Source organism: Alexandromys fortis, unplaced genomic scaffold (assembly GCF_014885135.2).
Source record: "Alexandromys fortis isolate MF-2015 unplaced genomic scaffold, M_Fortis_MF-2015_v1.1 scaffold_63, whole genome shotgun sequence".
NCBI classification, from domain to species: domain Eukaryota; kingdom Metazoa; phylum Chordata; class Mammalia; order Rodentia; family Cricetidae; genus Alexandromys; species Alexandromys fortis.
Window position 1 is genome coordinate 8,822,087 of NW_026067953.1, and position 6,561 is coordinate 8,828,647.

Sequence of the window (6,561 nt, forward strand, 5' to 3'; positions counted from 1 at the left end):
GCCTTAGACACCTCGAGGCTGTCAATTTCCCAGTATCCTGTTTTCTCCACCCTCTGAAGAGAGTCTTTGCAGTAGTTGAGGTGAAAGGCAGGTTCTCTCAGTGGCTAGTGCTGCCACTTTTGAGCCAGTTTTGAGTAGATTTTTCTTCTGTGCCCATCTGTCCTCTTTGGAGGAAACAGAGGAGCTGTCTGGAGCTGGGATGTCTCTCTATTATAAAAAAAAAAAAAAAAACTTTTTGGTAAAACATTTAAATGCCATTTTCTGCAGATCTCTGAGTATTTGAGGACTGCCTGTTTATTAGCTATATCTGTGCAGACAACCCTTGCCACCAGCTATTTGTCCTAAGCACAATAGGTAAGGCTCATCTCTGCAATTAATCATACCAGTACTTAGCATGACAATGACCAATGGCTTGTCATTTATAAGTTGACTCTTAGCTTGTATTTCTTAACAATCTATATGTTACATGTTGTATTTCTTAACAGTCTACATGTTAGCAGCTTTTATAAGACTAGGACTTTATATTACATTTCTGTCAGATTTAGTCAAGAATAATGATTTTCAATTGAAGCTCTTTTAGTATCAAAATAAAAACCTTTTAATTGTAGATGATGAATTCAATAAGGAAATTAAGATAACAATTTTTGGGGGGGGGTAATAGCAGAGTAAGTTTGTACCACATTGAGACTGTCTCCTGAGAAGGCAAAGAAAAGCGACTATATCAGACTTAATAATCAAAACATTTAGAGGTAAATTTTAAGCTTGGTCAGTCAGGGCTGCAGCCAGTACACACTGAACATGGTTAACTCATACATTTAGAAATAAGCAGTGGCCATGTTTATGCATTTAAACCAGACAAAACTTTTCTTACCTTTTCTAGCTGAAGTTTTAGGTGGGGGAGGGGCTGCAGGCCATTTGTGCTTTCCTGGTGGGTCTGCACCTGCAGCTGCTCTGCCTGGTGTTTCCCGCTGTGCCACTTTGGAGCAGGTGTCATTTTGTGAGACCAAAACCAGTTATGGTCCAGGAGAAGCATCTGACAGTGGCTATCCTCGGCACCTGGCCTTGAAGTCTCTGTCCTTCTGGCTCCTCCTTGGCATTTGGGCCTGGGACTGCAGTACCTGTGGAGGAGGGGCTATCCTCTCCCTGACTACCAGCAGTGCTAGCTCAGACAGGAGCCTGCTGAAGCCTGGGCTCCTGAGGCAGAGAGGGGCAGGGGAGGCTGGCCAAATCTTCTGTTAGATTTCTGAAATCCTGGGAGTGAGAGAATAGGATCCGAAAGGGCCTGAGGCTCAGAGGAACCTCCGGGTGTAAGGACCGATAATCCTTCAAGTCTCATTGTAGGGCTTTGTCAAAGACAGTTGAGGAATTTTTGAATCCTTGTGGCAGGCGGGTCCAGGTGAGCTGACCACTGAAGCCCTGGTCTTGGTCATGCCATTTGAAAGCGAAAAGCAGCTGACTCTTAGCTTCAAGAGTTAGGCTGAAGAAGGCATCCCTGAGATCTCCAGAGAGAGGGAGCTCAGGAGATTACAGGAGTTGGGAACTGTAACACGAATGTCTTTATCCTGTTTGTTAATCTCCCTAAGATCTTGCATGGGTTGATAGTCACTGGTCCCTGGCTTCTTAACTGGCAGAAGTGGGGTGTTCTATGGAGACTGGCAAGGCACCAGGATTTCATGCTCCAGGAACCAATTGATATGGTTAGTAATGCCCAACTTGGCCTCTGGGGTCATAGGGTACTGCCTCACTCTGGCCTAACTGGGTATTGGATTTTAAGGTGACTACAGCTGGGGGCTCCTGAATCGCTGGTCCTGGTGGATTAGTTTCTGCACACACTCCTGGGATGGAGCGCTGGAGGTCAGCCATTAGAGTGAGAGTATGTCAGGAGAGCCTGTATTCTTTCAGATCTAGGCATAAGGCATAGACTTCCGGCCATGGGGAGATCGTCACCCCCTTCCCAGTGAGATGAATTTGGGCTTTTGTCTTAGGCAATAAGCCTCTTTCCAGGAGCGGGTAACGGCATTCAGGGATGTGTAACTTTCTTTCTTCCCAATTTTACAATCTGTTTTGTGGTCCATGGTAGCAGGGCTGTCCTTGTATCCCCTTGAACCACATTTGTTTGTCTGATAGAGACCCCAGTGGAGTTTTTAACGCTGAATTGTGAGTACCAGTGTCCACTAGGAAATCAGCAGGTTGCCCCTCAACTTTTAGGGTTACCCAAGGCTCAAGGAGAGGCTTTAAACCCCATTTCCTTCAATCATCTAGACCTGCCAATTTTAGGACTTTTTGTCCCTTCTTCCTTTGTGGCCATTGCCCGTTGGCTAGTTGGGACAGTCTGTGTTCCCTCTGCCCATCAGGTCCCCCGCTCTTATCTGCCAGTAAGATTTTTGCCAGTCCCCGAGCTTGCTTACCCGCAGGTGTTTCTCTGCGCTTGTAAACCTTAGTGGCTATAGCAATCAACTCAGGCAGATTTTTACCGTCAAGTTCTTTGAGTTGCTGAAGTTTCCTCTTAATATCTGGGGCTGCAGGAGCCTTAGCCAGACTGGAGGGCAGCCTAGCAGGTGTTCAGAGACCACCTCGTTAATGAATACCTCATCATTAGTGGGTCGACCATCTCTGGAACCTGCTGCAGCATTCTCGCTGAATTCTATCTCTTTCTTCAGTGGTGACCATTATCTGGACAATTGCTGGCAATCTCCCCCAGGTTAGGGAATGTGTAAGCAGGACGGTAACTGGGAGATCTATTATTGCTTGGGGTTTCTCAGTAAAGGAAGGAGTCTGAAGTTTCCAGTAATACAGATCACTAGTTGAAAGAGGAAATAAAGCAGGTGTATGTGTGTGTGTGGGGGGGTGCCATCCTCATTAGGAGGTCCCAAAGTGTGGAGGGGAAGAGCAAGAGATGCCAGCACCTGTGGCTTCCCTGAATGAGTGCAAGTGCCTGGGCTCAGGGACAGAGGATTGGGAAGGAGAGGATGGGAAGGAAGAGGGAAGAGGAGCTCCATGTGGGGACCAATAAGGTCTTGAGAAGCTCTGGCTAAACACGGGCTACAGAGGCAGCAATCCTGGAAAAGAGAAAGGGCAAGGTTCAGGGGAGCCTTAGGTTTGGAAGAAGCTTTTCCCATAGTGGAAATGACTTTACACACAACCACAGCGAGAAGACTGACAACAGACAACATGACAGCATGGCATGAAACAGAACTGACAAGGCATGGCGGTTGCTGGGTCATGAGATCCCATACCAGTTCCAAAAGGCCGCAATCTCACGACCGAATAGCCAAAGGAGGAATAAGAGCGTTCCCTATTTTCCTCCCGCTCTGAGTTTAGAAGTGCATCCACTAGATCTCCTTGAGACTCCAGACTGTCCGGACACCAGGAACCAGAACCAGAAACCTATCAATTGGTAAAAACAGAATAATGAAGTTTGCCAAAAAACAACAACAACAACAACAACAACAACAACAACAAGAGACTGGGGTATCCCCTCAAAACCAGGTTTGCACTCCCCATACAGGCCACGAAAATGTTGGGTCCAGGGGGGGTTGCACAAAGATGGGGACAGACCACCAAAGTCTAATAAATCAGAAGCAAACTTTATTCCAGATTCCAGGAAAACTAGATGCAAACTTAAAAACAAAAGTAAAGGGGGCTGGAGAGATGGCTCAGTGGTTAAGAGCATTGCCTGCTCTTACAAAGGTCCTGAGTTCAATTCCCAGCAACCACATGGTGGCTCACAACCATCTGGAATGAGGTCTGGTGCCCTCTTCTGGCCTGCAGACATACACACAGACAGAATATTGTATACATAATAAATAAATAAATGAATAAATAAATATTTTTTTAAAAAAAGTAAAATAAACACCGTGGGGCACAGAAGCTTATCAGCTAGCTGAGACCACAGCCAGAGATGGTGTTTGTTAGGCTGTGGCAAAAAGCCACTTTCTGAACCCATCTTTTTATAGTAGGGGCACCAAGCATTAGGTCTTAACAAAGGAATGTTTATGATCTTGCCCTGACCAGTGGGTTAGTCAACAGAGACCCTAAGCGGGGAGTGGGTTCTAACTTCAATGGGTAACTAGGCAGCTACCATGAAATATGTTTCAGAGGAGATTACAGGGAAAGTCACTAATTGCAAGTAAACAGATATCTTTAGCAATTAGTTAAGAAAAGGGACTGCTAGCAATATCAGAGGGTTAATAAATCAGGATAATTGGTTCTTAGGCTGGGAACTTAGAAGATAGCAGGAAGCTTTTCACAGTATCTCAAGGTAAATTTGGATACATATGGCCTTACCTTACAACCTCCATTAGCAGAGTTCATTAGTCAAACCAGTGTCTGTACTTAATCCACTGTCGCTCCTGGTATTTTCAGGCAGTGTTTACTGAAGCCCCATGCCTTCCCTCTGATGCTGCCAGTTTCCCAGAACAGAGACAGCGCCTAACCCAAAGGTCGCTAGGTTAGCTCAGCTCATATCTGCTGTTGATCATGATTAGCCAGGAAACTATTCTGAGTTTGCAGAGAGAGGCCTTGAAAATAGAAGAGCCAGTTGTAAAATGGAATGACCAAAGCTGATGGAGGCTTCCCAAGCATCTGAGAAAATAGCTCACTGTGAACGATTGATCCTTGGTCTACCGAGGAAGCTGCTGACAGTCTGTTATCATTCTCCTAGACTTGTAACTTTATATTTCTTTATTTCTACATTCTTATTTCTGGAGTCTACATTTTTATTTTCTTATTCTTGAACTCGTCAAGATCTATAGTGAGCTGAACTGGTTTCTTAAAGGAACCTCTGCACATGCATACAGTCCGGCAGCTGCTTGCCCTGTGCAGAGGGTTGGCACACTGTGTCAGGTTCCAAAGGGGCATGGCCAAGGTGCGCCCAGATACTAACGAGAGGGAAGGAGAAGGGCAAGGCCTGCTGAGGCCATGTTTGCCATGCCCTGTCTGGCTAGAGTTCCTTCAAGAAAAATAAAACAGAAGAGGAAGCCATCTCCATCTGAGACAGCAAAAGTAACACTGAGCTGCTGACTACTCTGTAAACATGCCTGCCCATCCTGTTCTCTCCCTTCCAAGTGACCGTCACCAATATCAACTACAACAGCCAGCACATTCTGTTTGCTGAAGACAGAACTGGCTTGATCAGAAACGTGCAAATCTCAGCTGCTGTAAAACTTACTTAAGTCAGGAAAAATCTCGCTTGGGGCAGGGAATGAAAGAACACCCTAAGACTGTGGCAATGCCTAACCCTCAATAAGCCAGGAGATTTCTCTGTTCTAGTCTTCATCCTTTTAAGTGCTGCACACCACTAACGAAGTTTTTCCTTTATCTCTGAGTACTGAGAGTTTCTCACTGGGGAAGGCTGAAGTCCTCAACCTCAACAATAATGCAGAGAAACCAGGTCCCACAGTGTACAGTGTGATGCTTTCCAAAGTATAGAAACCAGAAAAGACAGCATCCTAAAAGCCTGCCCTCCAGTTCATCTTTAACCAAAGGTTATATAGGTGTTAGGTCTCACACCCAGGACAAATGGCTCTGCTGTTCATTTAGCATTTCAAAGCAGACCTGGCAGCCAGGATCTCCCAGCATCTCTGAGTCCCTCCTCACCCATTACAGGCTATGACTGGCATACCCAACCCTCTACCATGAACTCTCAGGTGTGTGTGTGGGGGGGGGAGCGGGCTATGCTGCCCTTCCCCCATGGGGAAGCACTTCTCTGTACAATACAGACATTTGCATTACCCACTCCTTTTGTACCTTTGACCTCCTGACTGGTGCACCTGGTTCCTCTCTCTCTGGATTCTCCCTCCCCCATGGTTTCTCCCCATAAGCCTGGCTCAGTCTGGTCACGTCCACCCTGGACTCCTCCAGATATCCATAGCTCTGACTATGGTCTCAGCCATATCTGTAACGAGCGTTCTCCTCCACCACACCTAGGAGCAGCCATGTCCTTTCCTTTCCTTTCCTTTCCTTTCCTTTCCTTTCCTTTCCTTTCCTTTCCTTTCCTTTCCTTTCCTTTCCTTTCCTTTTTATGTCTTTCTCTGTTCACCCACCACTCTAATATGTTGTAGTAGAAAAAGACATCAGAAGCCAGGCATGTTGGTCCATATCTTTAACCCAGCATTAGAAAAGAAAAGGCAGGTAGATTTCTGAGTTCGAAGCCAGACTATTATGGAGATAGATTTCCAGGACGGCCAGTGCTACACAGAGAAACCAGTCTCAGAAAGAAAAAAAAAAAAAAACCGGAACACATTTGTGTCCCATATTATAAAATCCGTGTTTTACTATTACCCTGACATATGCACGCTGTTGCTGGCTTTTCGTCTTATGCTAACTGCTCCCAGCACCCGTGCCCCTTGAGAAGAACAAACGTGACTCCTCCAGACACCAGTGAACTTACCATTTCAAAAAGTCTGACCAAAACATCCATGAAGGGGCTAGAACACAAGGGATACCGAGGAGGAAAGAAGAAACACTGGACATCACAAGCCTCAGGCTGTGGCTGACCCTCTGATAAGAGGGGTAAAATTGATTTCCAATATAACTTCTTGTGTCATCATCCTGACCCCC

The 6,561-nt window shown here is 45.9% G+C and overlaps 1 long non-coding RNA gene across 1 annotated transcript; it reads right to left on the reverse strand.

Annotated features, from left to right (window-relative positions):
* On the reverse strand, positions 1-4,488 carry LOC126507241 (uncharacterized). Its single transcript, XR_007593465.1, has 3 exons — positions 4,288-4,488; positions 872-3,387; positions 1-207 (listed from the first exon to the last, which is right to left on the reverse strand). It is a non-coding gene; the product is annotated as an uncharacterized lncRNA (long non-coding RNA).
* Between the last annotated feature and the right edge of the window lie 2,073 nt (positions 4,489-6,561).